The sequence below is a fragment of the Budorcas taxicolor genome, chromosome 17 (assembly GCF_023091745.1).
Source record: "Budorcas taxicolor isolate Tak-1 chromosome 17, Takin1.1, whole genome shotgun sequence".
NCBI classification, from domain to species: domain Eukaryota; kingdom Metazoa; phylum Chordata; class Mammalia; order Artiodactyla; family Bovidae; genus Budorcas; species Budorcas taxicolor.
This window is the reverse complement of record NC_068926.1, coordinates 13,306,603-13,322,430: the sequence shown is the minus strand read 5'-3', so window position 1 is coordinate 13,322,430 and position 15,828 is coordinate 13,306,603. Positions and strand designations below refer to the sequence as shown.

At 44.9% G+C, this 15,828-nt stretch overlaps 1 protein-coding gene across 3 annotated transcripts in view; it reads left to right on the top strand.

Moving 5' to 3' along the window:
- Positions 1–4,973: 4,973 nt before the first annotated feature.
- The window catches only part of SMAD1 (SMAD family member 1), an 80,060-nt gene continuing 69,205 nt past the window's right edge, over positions 4,974–15,828 (top strand). The window contains exon 1 of one of the 3 annotated variants that reach the window (XM_052654444.1): positions 4,974–5,028. The gene's annotated coding sequence lies outside the window, so the exon portion shown is untranslated. Of the gene's footprint in view, positions 5,029–5,635; positions 5,712–15,828 lie in introns of those variants that run through there. The other 2 variants (XM_052654442.1, XM_052654443.1) reach the window with 2 other exon arrangements.

Genomic DNA, 15,828 nt, shown 5'->3' with positions numbered 1-15,828 from the left:
CACTTCAATTCACTTAAAAAGCTGATACACAAACTCTGCATTTATTTTTTCTGTAGAACCATCTCTTAACATAAGCTTTTGGGTTCAAAGTTTGCATATATAAAATTTGCAGCCAATTTTACCCACCTTTTGGTAAGTGATTAATGATTGATGGACAAACTGCTTACATAGCAGAATGAATTTGTCTTCTGTCCCGTGATACCTGCTTTTCTGTGAGGATCTGGTTCACCTCCCTTGCTCAGCCCATCCACTTTCTCTGATCATACTGCTGAATCTTGTCATTATCCCAGACTCTCCCAGCTCCATGATTTTAATCTCCAGCATCCCATTCTCATACTGTTCCTCAGCTTTGGGAGTGGTTCCCAGCTCCAGCAATGGTTAGAGCCCTCCCTCACCCCAGACCATCATTCCTTTGATCTTCTCACCTTTCCATCATCAGCACACTCTCCTGTGTCTCCTCCCTCCTTATCAGTTTTTCAGAGTCTCTCCCTTGCCTACACCCTCTGCTTTCTGATCCTGGTTCCCTCCATCACATTCGCCTGCAAAACCCCAGCTCTGCCCCTTAGGCCGACCGAGGCTAGAGGGAAAGCCACAGCCATGCTGACTGGCCTTGCTTTAAATTCATGACCACTAACCTCAAACAGGCACTTAATAGCGCTGCCTGGCAAATTTGCTCTCAAACTCTTCCCCAGAAGAGAACCCTCTCAGTCTGCTCCTCTCTCTTCCAACCTCCAGGATCTCTTCCACCCTTACCAATTCTCAGGAAGTAGGGTGTGTGGTTATTTCACCAAGATAAGAGAAGCAGAGACAAGAGAACGTCCCTGTGTTTCCAGCTCTGCACTCACCAGCCCGTGTGTAGCTGGCTTCACACACTTCCTTCCTCTGCTAGCTTCTCCCCACTTAAGCACGGAGGTTCCTGGCTCTTCCGTGAAAGGGGAAAGAGGACTCAGCGTCAGGGTCCTTTGCGCTTAGAAAATCTCACTGCAAATCCCATGGTAGACTCCTTCTTCCTTTAAGACTTCTTGACAAGAAGGTTTTCCCCACTCCATGGACGTAGCAGGGCTTCCCAGGTGGCACTAAAGGTAAAGAATCCGCCTGCCAAGCTAGGAGACAACGCAGGTTCGATCACTGAGTAGGGAAGATTTGCTGGAGGAGGCCATGGCACCCCACTCCAGGATTCTTGCTGGGAGCATCCCATGGATAGAGAAGATTGGCGAGCATTCTTGCAGACTGATTCATTCACTCATTCATTTCTCCAACAGTGTCAGGCTCTGCTCTAGGCACAGCGGTACAGCAATGAGTAGACACAAAATCCTGCAGTTTTGGTGAGGGAAGTACTTAGGTAGTGATAAGTGAAGTGTCCACGCCAAGCAGGGAACGAGGATACAAAGTGTATGTATCTGGTGGAGATGTAGTGGTTGTGGGGTGAGATTTTTAAAGTGACCGGGGTAGGCCTCATTGAAAGAGGAATGTTTAAGTGAATATGGGAGAGAGGTGACGGAGAGTCCCGCGTAGGCATCTGAGGGAAGGGCTTTCCAGGGAGAAAGCAGCTGGTGCAAAGGTCCTGAGGTGTGAGTGTGGCCCGGGTGATGCCAAGACTTGTGAGGAGATCACGGTGACTCAAGGAAGGAGCAAGGGATAGAGCAGAACAGGTCAGGAGAGGAAAGGGAGGCAGGAAGGAAAGTTCACGAAGGGCCTTCTCCACATTGCGAGAACTTTTGAGGGAAGTGAGTCAAGGGAAGATTTGGGAGCATACAATGATATCAAGGCAACCCACATTCAAGTTTTCACAACTGTCTCAACAAGGTCCTTTTAAAAATAGTTCAATTTTCTATTGCCATTGAAAGAAATAGCTGGCACCTGGGGCAAAATCAAATTTCATAGCATGTGTGGACATGAGTTTGGGTAAACTCCGGGAGTTGGTGATGGACAGGGAGGTCTGGCATGCAGTCCATGGGGTCGCAAAGAGTCAGACACGACTGAGCGACTGAAATGAACTATGCTATTAGTAGTTATCATTTGGGGCTACTAGGCTGTGCTGGGAAAGGTCATCTATAGGTTAAAAAAATTAACAGCTCTATGTCTTTTTATAGCTTCCCCCCAGAATCCAGGATCCAAACATAGATTAATTATCATGTCTTTTTAAAAAACAGCTTTATTGAAATAAAATGGACATGTCATGTAAGTTGCCCACTTAAAGTGTACTGTTCAATGAGCTTTAGTATATCTGTATAGAGTTGAGCAATCATGATCACAGTCTAATTTCATTTTATTTATTCATTTATTTTGGCTGCACTGGGTCTTAGTTGCAATATGTGTGCTAAGTCGCTTCAGTTGTGCCCAACTCTGTGACCCTGTGGACTGTAGCCTGCCAGGCTCCTGTGTCCATGGGATTCTCCAGGCAAGAATACTGGAGAAGGGTGTCATCCCTTCCTCCAGGGGATCTTCCCAACCCAGGGATGGAACCCATGTCTCCTGCATTGACAGGTGGATTCTTTACCTCTAGCGTCACCTGGGAAGCAGTTGCAGTATGCAGGATCTTCATTTGAGGCATGCCGGCTCTAGTTCCCTGACCAGGGCTTGAACCCTGGCCCCCTGCTTTGCGAGCATGGAATAGCAGCCATTGGATCACCAGGGAAGACCCAGACTAATTTTAGAACATTTTTGTCACCCCCTAAAGAAACTTCATAACCTTTGGTTATCACACCCCACCCTCAGCCCTTCCATTCCCCCAAACATAGGCAACTATCACTCTACCTTCCAATAGGAGCACCTGTCCCGGATATTTTGTATAAATGAAAGCTTACAACCTGTGGTCTTTCATGTCTGGCTTCTTTCACTTCGCATAGTGTTTTCAAGTTTCATCCATGTAGCTTGTGTCAGTGCTTCATTCCTTTTTATGACTGATGGGGAAACAGTGGAAACAGTGTGAGACTTTCTTTTGGGGGCTCCAAAACCACTGCAGATGGTGATTGAAGCCATGAAATTAAAAGATGCTTACTCCTTGGAAGGAAAGTTATGACCACCCTAGATAGCATATTCAAAAGCAGAAACATTACTTTGCCAACAAAAGTCCATCTAGTCAAGGCTATGGTTTTTCCAGTGGTCATGTATGGATGTGAGAGTTGGACTGTGAAGAAAGCTGAGTGCTGAAGAATTGATGCTTTTGAACTGTAGTGTTGGAGAAGACTCTTGAGAGTCCCTTGGACTGCAAGGAGATCCTACCAGTCCATTCAAAAGGAGATCAGTCCTGGGTGTTCATTGGAAGGATTGATGCTGAAGCTGAAACTCCAATACTTTGGCCACCTCAGGCAAAGAGTTGACTCATTGGAAAAGACTCTGATGCTGGGAGGGATTGGGGGCAGGAGGCGAAGGGGACGACAGAGGATGAGATGGCCGGATGGCATCACCGACTCGATGGACATGAGTTTGGGTGAACTCTGGGAGTCAGTTGGTCATGGACGGGGAGGCCTGGCGTGCTGTGATTCATGGGGTCGCAGAGTCGGACACGACTGAGCGACTGAACTGAACTGAATGTTCCATTGTATGGATATAGCATACTCTCTTTATTAAAGGAGGGTTTGAGCAGAGGAATGACCTGATCAGAGTGGCATTTAACAAGGCTCACTCCAACTATTGTTTCAAGGAGTAGAGAATGAAGAATTGTGTCAAATGTTGATTTTAGGGAAAATGAGATGAGGCCCAAGAATTGATCTGTAATTGCTCAAATCATTTAATGAAGAAATTAGCAGAAATAGTCTGATCTGTGTATAAACACGGTTTACATATTTCGGGGGACTTGTTGCATTTCCTTTGAATAATTAAACATGGAATGCAGAAATAATAAATAGCTAATAAATAAGAATTTTAAATGAATGTGCACATGTAAAAGTACACGAACAATTGGAGAGTACCATTAATTTTCTAAAAATACTGGTGGTAATGGTTCTTTTGGTACACGTGAAATTTATTCCTCAGAATAATTATTCGCCTCTAAACATAATTCATCATTATGGTAATTATCCAAGATTTCGTGCCAGCTTACAGAGAGCTGGCCAAGAGAAAAATTAAATCTTACAAAAAGACACTGTCAATGTCTATGCAGATCAGGTTGCTGGGAGTTAGTTCGTTTTATTTGGGGAAGTTCGTGACATTTGAAAGACTTAGAAACTGGATGGAAAAACTGTTAAGTTATATTGTGGTATTTGTCATCTGGAGCAACGAGGTAACCAACTGGCATCATTAGATCCCGAACTGGCATAAAACACACGTATTGATTGATTCAAGGTTTGCTATAAACACAGGCAATAGTCATTAGGTTATCCAGTTCTGGGTACGAGCAACTTTTGGGGCTTGCAAATCACTGAGTAAGTGAAGGGCAAGGAAAACTAGACAGTAAAAAGGCGAGGCTCGAAAGGTAATTGTCAAAATGCACTCTGCGTTTTCCAATGCGGTTCGGTGGGCACGGTGGGAGTGTAGATGAACATTTCGGAAATAAACACTGAAGGCGAAACTTCACCGGCAGGTAAGGCACAAGTCCGTTCCCCCTGGACTCAAGGAGGCAGGGGCAGTAGTGTTTTCTCCTTGGAACAAGCGGGCCGTGGGGCTGGAGGCGGGGGAGGCGGCGCGGGCTCAGCGCTCGCGCCGGCAGGGCCGGGAATTTGGAGAGGATCCCTGGTCGGGCGGCGGTGGCGCGCGGGTGCGCGTGTGAGCGAGCGAGCAGGCGGGCGGGCGAGTGCGCCGAGTATTGGCAGCCGAGGAGTGGAGGCTGGGCGGCTCCGACTCCCTGACGCCAGCGCGACCAGATCAATCCAGGCTCCGGGAGCGAGCGAGCGAGCGAGCGAGCGAGCGGGCGGGCGGGAGGGAGGAGGAAGGAGAGGCCGAGCCGCTGAGCCCGGGCCGAGGCTCGGGGAGGGACCCTGCGAGCGCAGCGCGGCGCAGCGCCGGGTCGCCCGGACCGGGGCCGCGGGGGACCCGGCTCGCCCGGCCAACTCGTGCGCCCGCGCGGATGGGCGCGCAGCCAGCCCGGTAAAACGAAACAGACCCGAACCCAACTTTCCCCTCCGCCGCGTCCCCGCCCTCCCCTCGGCGCCCCGGGCTTTCCAGCGCCGCCGCCTCGGGCTGGGGCGGGCGCGGGCGGGCCGGGTGGCCGCGACGGAGCGCGGGGCCGGTGGCGCGGACTGCGGCGCGGAGGGGGGTCTCTTCCCCGCGTGGGGCGGATCGGGGGACCCCCACCCCCGCCCATGATGGCGCCTCCCGGCCGCTCTAAAGGAGCAAACCTGCCACCTTTTGCCCTCGGCGCCGGACCAGCCGGGCTGGGCTCGGGCCGCGGTGCCCCCCGCGTCTTTGTTGGGTCTGCGGTGGGGAACCGCGCTCCGAGGCTCCCGGGCTCCCGGCCCTGGCTGCGCCCGGCCCTCCGCGGCCACCCTCCCCCTCCGCCCGTTTCCCTTTCCCTTCCTGCAGCCGGGCCTGGGCAGTCGGCGCGGCCCGCGGGCCCATTGTGTCCCGCGCCGGCCCGGGCGACCCCTGCAGGAGTCGGAGGGCGGCCGCCGGCGCTGCCCTTTCCGCGGAGCCGGGCTTTCGCCAGGGGGACACCCGGTGCCCTGGGTCCCTCCGCTTGCGGGGCGGGCTCCCTCCTCTGCCCCCACCAGCCTCTTGGGGGTCGAGGTCAAGGAAAGTTCGCACCGAAATTCCCTCTAATTTATTCAAAGGTCTGGCGGCGGCGGCGTGTAAATTTTTTTTTTCTCTTCCGCCTACCCCCCCTCCCCCGCGCCGAGTCTCAGAGTGTCGTCTCATTCCTTTCCCTTTCCCGGATTCGATTGCCTCACTGCATGTGTGTTTGTGAGTTCGCGGTGCAACAACTGTTCATTTACTCTGCGCTCGGTCTTTGTTAAGTGTTTCTCGGGGTTGTTGCTGCGGGAAGGTGGGGGTGGTGGGTGTGAAAGAGATGTGGGCTTGTTTTTCTAGTTGATTAATATATATATATTTATATATGAAGGCTTCCAGGGAGAGCGTTTTCTTGATGTACTTTGGGAAGGGCGGGGGAACCGATGCCTGCAGGATCTTACAACTACAGTAGCTGCGGCTTTTGTTTATTTTGCGGCGCGGACGTTGTTTCCATGCACTTGCACTTGCACTTCCCTTTCTGAAAATCCGGGCGCGTCTCCCAACCATCTCCCGAGAAAGCATCGTTGTCGAAAGGGCTGTGACAACCGGCCGCCTGTTGGTTTCCCCTGAGGTTCTCTTGCCATTGTAGCTGAAGTTTCTTGAGTAGATGGAATGACACAGAAGTTGCCTGATTTCTCGGTGTGCTGTTTCTGCTGCTGAAACTTTGAGCACGCCGCTCAATAGCAGAATGCCTTGATTTCAGAACATTTCTCGCTCTCGTGGCCTGCCGTGGATAGCGTGCTTACATTCAGGAACACAATGAAAAAACTGTTCTCTGCGCTGTGTTGATTTTTCATCTTGTTTCTAATAACCGCCTGATGCTTTATTGGAGGTAGGTGAGCTGTACTGGAGCCACGATTGAAAAAGAATTGGGACCGAATCAATGTTCACGGCCCCGGGATTTTTCAGTGGTTTAAATATTTTGCATCAGTGTTACTCTGTTGGAGGGGCCAGGCCTGAATATGCTGTAACTGATTTAAGTGTTTGTGCTCTCCTCTCCCTCCGTCCTTCCCGTTTGCAGTTATTTGATATTTCTGTGCAGGTGGTGTACATTTGTGCACTATTGCAATTCTTTAGGAAACTATAACCAGGGTCTTGGGAGGTGGTTTTCTAGAGGTGGGTGATGCCAAAGCCTCTGGAGGATCCGGGCAGGATCAGGTTTCTTCTGAGGGTAGGGATTTGTCCTTGATTTAGTTTTGACCGCTCCAGCCATAGGTATGTAACAATACATTTTTCCTTTTTTCAGTGTCCTTTGGTGTTATACCCCTGAGGAGCTGATGACCTTTGCATTTTAGAGAATTGACAATTCTTAGGCCATTTAAAATGTTAACTTATTATACCTCTTGGAATTCAGTTTTCTACTAAGCTCAATGAAGCATTAAAAGGAAGTATCTCATTTTTCCAAATACATTTATTAGTTGAAAACTAAATTGCAGTTTGTAATTTTGATTTCTAGTAATTCTGGGTTTAATAACTTGGTTAGATTGGAAAAAGAATAAACTTGAGTGTAATTAGATGAGTGTATTTAAGCTGCAGTCACTGCCATAATCAAGGCCAAGTTGTGTGTGTATAAAAGATCTCATTTGTGTAGTCTTACAAGGCTAATGGAGGCATCATTGAGGCTTTATAAATAATGTAAGTTGTGTATAATGTAGAGTCTCCAGAGACGGCACAGAAAGCATCATTACCAGCCTTTTCAACCTGCTTGAGATCTTAAAATTGATTTACAGCACTGAACTGGTGCAAAATGATACATCAGGATGACATGGGGTCAGCCTGTAAAAGTCTATGATGTCAGCCTATTAGTTCAGTCATCATAATTAAACCATATTACAGGGGCAGCTGAGCAGGAGTCTGGCGTTATCCTTCAGATATGGGTGGTACATGGATTCTGTTTATAGCGGAAATGCGGAACTGGTGAGGAACGCTCGCATTTCTGGAAGAGAAGAAAGGCTTACAGAACTCTGAGTTTCTGAAAAGAATTGAAGATAAATTAAGGGATGTTAAGTCTACGTTAAGCAGCTTTCCATTTGGTAGTGGATAAGCAGATGCTTTGGGGGTGCTGATAAGGACCTTTGCAGCTCTGATCCCTGCACTGAATCATGCTTCCTGTGAGCTTGAATTTAACTTGGCCTAAGGGACCTTCTAAAATATCAGAGAACCACATACTTCACATCTCTGATCCTTAACATGGAGTTGCACTATATTGATGTATCCGCTGGTACGTTATTTCTTGAACTAATCAGAGTTACCAGCTCTCTACTGGAAACAGAGACACTAATATTTGAATTGAACATATGAACAGTTCAGGAAAAGAAGATCTTTATTTTTTGCTTAAATTTCTGGCACTCCTTATTCAGTGTATCTGTCATCTGGGGATGACAATCTGGTAGCCATATTGTGCTGTCCAATCTGGTAGCCATAACCACATGTGGGTATTTAAATTGGAATTAATTAAAATGAAATAAAAATTCATCTTCCCAGCAGCACTAGCCACATTTCAAATGCTCAGCTAATGTGGCTAGTGGCTACCACATGGCACAAGGTATACACAGAATGTTCGCATTGTCACAGATGGACAGTGTTGGACACTGCCCCTCTAGAACCTTCGCCTCTCCTCGCCCTTGCTTTCTACCCATCTTTCAGCTGCTACTCCACCTGTTAGGTCTGTGGATGAGTTTGTGGGGTCAGAGACAGAAAGAGCTCCATCACTTAATTTTGCTGTTTTACTAGTTGCTTTTGTTAAAAAAAACAAACAAACAAAAAAAACGCTTGGAAGTAACCATTGAAGCTGCTGTGTAAAGTGAGGTTGACTTTTCTGTGGATCCTATTTATCATTGGTGTCATGGACTCTAATTTGATTTGGAGCTTTGGGAAGGAGAAATAATGGTAGCTGATTTTTTTTTTCCCCCCGCAGGTTTTTACCGTATCCTTGTCTTTAATGCTCGTATCTCATTTAAGCCTCAAAGCTTCCCTAAATACTGTTGTCACATTTTACAGGTAAGTAAACTGAGTTCAGAGCAATTCATTGTCTTGCCTCAGGCTACATAACTGGTGGTTATATTCTTAGCAGTGATAGGAACCAGGCAGCCTCACTCTAGATTCTGTCTTTTTTTTTAACTGTTCTCCCCCTTTTAACTTACTTTTTTAAATTGGAGGGTAATTGCTTTACAGTGCTGTGTTAGTTTGCTGTACAACAGTGTGAATCAGCTTTAAGTATATATGGGATCTTTTCTCATAGCTCAGTGGGTAAAAAGAATCTGCCTGAAAGGCAGGAGACCGGGGTTTGATTCCTGAGTCGGGAAGATCCCCTGGAGAAGGAAATGGCAGTCCAGTATTCCTTCCTGGAGAATCCCATGGACAGAGGACCCTGGCAGGCTACAATCCATGGGGTTGCAAGAATCAGACACGACTTAGCAACTAAACCACCACCATAATATATGCTTCTTTCTTGAGTCTCCCCCCACCCACCCATAGAGCCTCGCTTTCAAATATATTAATATATCTAGAGTACCTAACTCATCATTGTTCTGCTGGGCTTTATTATTCTGGTATAGACGTAACTTTATTTTTACGCTTTTAGGCAAATTTGCCTTCTCTTATTGTGCTCTACTGGGTCATTTTCTGTTGTCCTTTAAGTGTTTAAGAACGGAAATAATAATGATCCTATGTATCTAATGTATCTAAGCAGGACATAATTGGAGGAATAATTCTGTCATAAAAGTAATGCATTTCAAAGCCAAATTAGTTTTATCTCTGCTCTTCTGGAAACCTATCACTTTCTTTTCCCTTGCTCTTTTCTTATATAAATCATAAACTGATGGTGCTTAAAAGAATGTTCCAGGAGTTCTGTTCATCTCATTAAAATTAATCTTCCTTTAGTTGGTAAACACTGCATCTTGAGATGCAAATAGTTCACTGCAAATTCCTTGGAAAACTTTTTTCTTTACATTTAATGTCTACTTTAGTGTAGTTTTGTAGTTCAGCCATTGTTAAATGTGGGTGGAGGGCGGGGCCATCAGGGCTGTTGAAGAAATCTGATGAAACCCTGGATCCTCTGTCTCACTTGCATCCTCTAATCCAAACATGCTTATTTGCTCTGGTAAGCTTGTGTGTACACAAAAGTACCCTAATTGCGTGATATTTCAGGTGAAGGACATCCATGGGCCTGCCTTGCCAAGTGTGCTTATAAACACAGGATTTGTAATTTCCTTTACAAAGAGTAGAGATACTGAGTGTTAAAAACTGCTCAGATGACTTTCTGCTCCAGTTGGTTCCTATCGAGTTGAGCGATCGGGATCAGGGAGGGATGGCGGACTTGCCTGAAGTCACCAGCCAGTGATTGGAGGAGGGAAGCCCATACTTGGATGACTCTCACTGTCAAGTTCCCAGGTGTTTGTTTTTTATCCACCATGCCTGCAGTGTTTCTGGGCTTCCCTGGTGGCTAAGATGGTAAAGAATCCGCCTGTAGTGCAGGAGACGTTTATTCCTGGGTTGGGAAGATCCCCTGGAGAAGGGAATGGCAACCCACTCCAGTATTCTTGCCTGGAGGATCCCATAGACAGAGGAACCTGGTGGGCTACAGTCCACAGGGTCGCAAAGGGTTGGACACGACTGAGCAGCTAACACTTTCACAGTGCTCCTGGGGCTTTTGGTCTGATCATATCCAGTGTTAATTGGAGAAGGGAAGAAAGAAGAATTTTTTGGCATGATACTGACTTTGTGTGCCCAGTATTGTTTGAGATGATAAGGGATAAAGTCTGATAGCCTCACAGAGACTTTTTTACACATTAAAATTGATTTTTTTTTTTAAGAGAAGGAAAAGAAAATGCCTCATTTAATCAATGAAACCTTTCTAGAAAATGGGAGATCCAAGATACAAAGCTCAAATGAAATCAGCTCAAGATTGAGGTATTTAGGGAAGGAGCTAGGGGGTACTAGGAAGAGAATTGGAAGGTCTAAGGAGAAAAAGGATAATTTAAATATAACAAGGTAGAGAAATTTGACATTAGTTATAAAATGACATTGAGGTTGATGAAGTTTTTTCTGTTGTACTTCTGTTTGTGGTTTTTCTTGTCTTTTTGAACCACTGTTACCGGTTTGTTGTAAAAGGGTATGTAAGTCAGGAACAGCCAGATGGAAGAGATGCACAGGACAGGGTACCAGAAAAAGTGCTCCATGCCCCCTGCAGGCACCCCGCTCTCATAGCATCTTTTTTTTTTTTTTAAACCAAGGCTTGCTATTTGTTTGGCAGCATCAGATCTTAGTTGCCACACGTGGGATCTCTGTGGTGGCACATGGACTCTCTAGCTGTGGCTTGCGGGCTTAGTTGCTCCGTGCCATGTGGGATCTTAGTTCCCCAACCAGGCATTGAACCCGCGTCCCCTGCATTGTAAGATGGACTCTTAACCACTGGACCCCCGGGGATATTCCCTCTAAGAGCATCTTAATGTGTATTCACCAGCCTGGAGGCTCTAGTCTTAAACATTTTGGTACCAAGACGAGCAGGACATGCTTTGATAGCAAATAGAGGCATCTCCGTTTTGCCTTGAACTGAAGTATCTTGACTCTTTATATCCATTTTCTGTTATTACCTCGTAGTGCAGCTATTCTGCCTAATCTGGTGATCTGTCATCTGATTTGCTGCAAAAATACCTGAGGTATTTTTAATACTTCTTCTGGAGTTACTTTCTTTAAAAAGAAAACAAAAAAAGCTAAGCTAAGTTGCATGAATGTGTTTACTTAAAATCTAAGTCTAAATCTTCACTTTGGTGTTCATTATTTTTTTTTTACATTTTAATAGTCATTAGTAACAGAAGAATCTCCACTAGTATTTACATAGTACAAAAAAAGCTGTTATTACCCCTAAAATGTGATATAGCAGTCATCCTTCATAACAGCAAAAGAACAAGAGGAAAATACCTTCGTGTTATAATTCACACTAATTTTGCTAGTTTTTAATTCGAACATTACAATGAAGACCTTAAATTATAAATTGATGTGGTATGTTTAGAAATTAAATTACAAAATAATACAAATCCTTTTAAAGGATAATGTGCCAACAAAGTTTAGGATTCAGGTTTCAGATTAGGCAAACAGTTTGATTCTGTGAAGTGTGTAAAGTTTGGAAGGAAGAAGGTAGGAAGAAAATAAATTATTTCACAAACTTTTTTTAAAAGATCAAAAAAAGATACAGTGTTTAAACAGATAAGTTAATGTTCTACCTTGTTGGGTCCAACATACAGAAAATACTTACCTTTTTTTTTTAAGCAAACTGTGTTCCTTATTAAGATAGTGTCAGTTTTAAAGACATACTGCTGATCCTAGGCAAAAAAGTAACATTTACAACTATTGCTGGCTGACTTGCAAAAGTAGCAGGCCCTGTAGAACATTCATTTTCATAATGAAAACTGCCTTTCAGTGGGGAAAAACCAATCTTTAATAAACAGTTCAACTCCAGTAACTGCATCAGGTTTTTAGGCAGATACTAGAAAGTGCAGTATTTGAGCAGTTTAACTTAACATCTTTGTGATTTTTTAATAATCTAAAATGAGAACTTTAGGGAGCATCTTTGTGATTTTTTAATAAGCTAAAATGAGAACTTTAGCGAAGATTCCCTCTTGAAGATAAAGCTTCAGCCTACGGTTTGAGGGAGTCCATGCCTGGCAATTCTCCCAAATCTCTGCTTGGTTCGTGTGCTCAGATAGGAGCCTTATTTAGAACCCAGGTCTATGGTGTGTGGATTGATTTCTTAACTAGTTTTCTTGAGACAGACAAGCGTGCGTTTCAAGGAACACATATAACATACACAACAGTTAATTATGCATTTATATGCTTTTAACCTCATAATGAAAATAAAAATTCACTAATGTCATGTTTGCAAAAAGGATGGAGGAGTCTAGCTTTTGATTCAAAAATATATGCATACTTATTTAATGCTTTATTTGTAGTTTCCTTTTAATTTTAGGGCAGCTATGTTGTATTTTTTTCCTACAATCTCAAATAGTTAGGGTATAGTTACTCAAAGTATTCATTCATTTTACCTCTCCTTGCCTATCTTTTGTGGTTTCTTTGCGGTGTGCTTTTGCAAAGTGGAAGTTATTTCAGACCTCTATAGTTTTGTTTTGTTTTGTTTTTTTAGTTTCAAATACCACAAGAGAAAAAAGGGAACTAATTATCTTTCAAGTATTATAATTAGGCATTAAATTAAGTCATTATTTAGTTAGCTAAATGCAAGATCTTTTTGGTTTTTTTTCAACTGAAAGAGAACATGTCTTTTTAATGAAGGAGAAGGGTATGAAATGTCTCCTTACTTGATAATTTTGATGTAGTATAGTAATGAGCATATGCTTCACTTAGTCAGCAAATCTTTATTAGTTCAGAGTGGCTCAGTAATTAGTGAGAAGACAGGAGAAAGTGAAAAATTAGATGTAATATTGCAAGAGTTATTACATAGTGTTAATAATATAGGGGTAAGTTGTACAGAGAGCACACATGAGGTCTTCTGTGGTGTGGAAGGACCTGTAGGTTTGCATGGATCAAAGAATGAGACATGGGGGCAGAGGAGCGGCTTGGAAGACTGGAGGGAACATAAGCGTTAAGAGAACTTTCTGCCGTGATAGAAATGTTCTGTAACTAATGCTGTTCAGTACTATAGCCGCTCATGACAAGTGGCTGTTGAGCATTTAAAATATGGCTAGTGCAACTGGGGACTACATTTTTAATTTTCGTTAACTTCTGTTTAAATAGCTACCTAATTAACAATGAGCTCTCTTTTTGGACAGCACAGATCTGGAGGCTAGCATGCAGCTCCAGAGGGTATTCCCACAGGGCGTATTCCTGACGGGATCCTACAGGGCAGCGGTCCCCAACCATTTTGGCACCAGGGACCAGTTTCATCCAAGACAGTTTTTCCACAGACAGAGGTGGGGGTGGGGGATGGTTTGGGGATGGTTCAAGCTCATTACATTTATTATGCACTACCAACGTAATGTGCACTTTCTGTTATTATTACATTGTGATATATAATGAAGTACATACAACTCACCATAGTGCAGAATCAGATCGTCAGGCGTTAGCTTCTCGCAAGGAGCGTGCAGCCGAGATCCCTCACATGCCCAGTTCTCAGTAGGGTTCGCGCTCCTTTGAGAATCTAGCGCCATCTGCTAATCTGATGGGAGGCGGAGCTCAGGCCACACCTGGAGTGCTGGGGAACAGCTGTAAATACAAATAAAGCTTCCCTCATTCACCCATTGCTCGCCGCTCACGTCCTGCTGTGTGGCCCAGTTCTTCACTGTGGGTTGTTGTGCCTGGAGTTGGGGACCCCTGATGTAGAGTGAGGTAGGAGAGGCGTTCCCCAAGGGGAAATTGGGTGAGGATTTGAGGACCTCAGCACGCCTGAATAAGGAAGCATTGGGAAGTCACTGAAGGTGTTTGAACGTGCAGTTTACGCTGGAGAGGGTAAAGCCTATGTACCAGCAGATTGATAAGAAAGCACTTTGAGTTATCTCTCTGATGCAGTGGGTTTTGTGAGTGAAAAAGTTATTTGACTATAGAGTAATGGGAAAGAGAGATGTCAGACATTATGCTTAAGCCTCCAATCTGTCTGTGCATAGTTACTTAGTCGTGTCCAGCTCTTCGACTGTGGCCCTTTGGGCTCCTCTGTCCATGGGATTCTTCAGGCAAGAATACTGGAGTAGGTTGCTGTTTCCTTCTCCACAGGATCTTCCTGACCCCGTGTCTCCTGCATCTCCTGCATTAGCAGGCAGATTCTTGACCATTGGGTCAACTGGGAAGCCCTTCCAACATGAGTGGGTAGAAAATTAATAAAGCTTTTACTTAAGAATAGAGAAGAACTGGTTATGGAAGGAAGGTTGTGTGAATGATAAATTAGAACTGACAGGTTGAATGTAACGTGGTGTACCCAAGTATTCTACAGGCAAGTTAGAGACACATAGCTAAGCTAAAGTCTGTGGAGGGCTTGGAGCTTTCTGAGGACTCCACATAGTAAGCTGCTGGGAAGGACAGTGGAACATCTAGGAATGGATGGGCATTCGGAGAGGGTCATGAATGCAGAAAATGAGAGCTGGTGGGTGGACCCTTCCACTGATGCCCACAATTAGGAACTAGTGGACAGGCGAGGCATGTTGGAAGTAGACCAAAGAAGGAACTGGAAGAAAGGTGTGGGGTCAGAGGCATTAAACTAGGAAGCCACAAGGAGAGGGATCCTAGAGGAATCTCTGGGGAGTGTATTGTGTGGTTCAGGGTGAAGGAGAGGAGGTCAGCGTTCATCAAGTGAATGCAGCTGAGGTGAAGAGGCTGCGTATATTAAGAGAAATAGTCTTATATGCCCTCGAGTGACTTACGTTTCAAAATTGATGAGACTTCTTCATATTTGAAGGTTGAGGGAAAGAAGTTAATGGACAAAGAACCAGCACAGATGATGGAGTTAGTGATCTGGAGACGGTGATGAAACCACAGTCATGGCAAGGAGGGAGACTGTGGAAGAGGCAGATTGGGGTCCATAGAAGAGAGGGAGGCAGATGGCAGCGCTCATGCCAGCTTGCACTGGTTTCCCCGGTACTGGAGGAGACAGGTCAGTCCCTCCATTGGGATAGTGAGTGGGAGTGGAGGATCAGAAACCAGTACTGAAAGTGTGAGAATACTGGAGACGTTTGGGAATAACCATCATCGGTGGCATGCTAGGAAATCTATGGAGAACTTAAAGTTTGAACAGCCTAGGGAAGCCTGGGGTAGAGCTTGATGTGACTGTAGAGCGGACTAGTAATTGTTGCTTTTTAATGTTGATACAACTTTGTGGCCTGAAAGTAAGGTTGAAGAGTACTGGCAGAGATGATTCTGGCCTGGGGAGAGCAAACAGGTTAGGAAATGAGGCATTAGAGTCAGGTTGCCTGGGTTTAAGTCCATACTCCTAGCATTTACTTACCTTTTTTTTTTTTTTTTTTTTAAACTTTGAGAAAGCTACCATTAACTTTTGAACGTCAAGTTTCCTCATCTGAAAAATAGAGATAGTAGTCTCAGCCTCAGGATTGATATAGTAAAATGAGTTATCCTTCCATAGTTCATCCAAGATGCTGCTAGTCAAAGATGCTATTTCATTTGCTGCTGAGGGACCACGTACCATTAATTGTAAATTTCCTG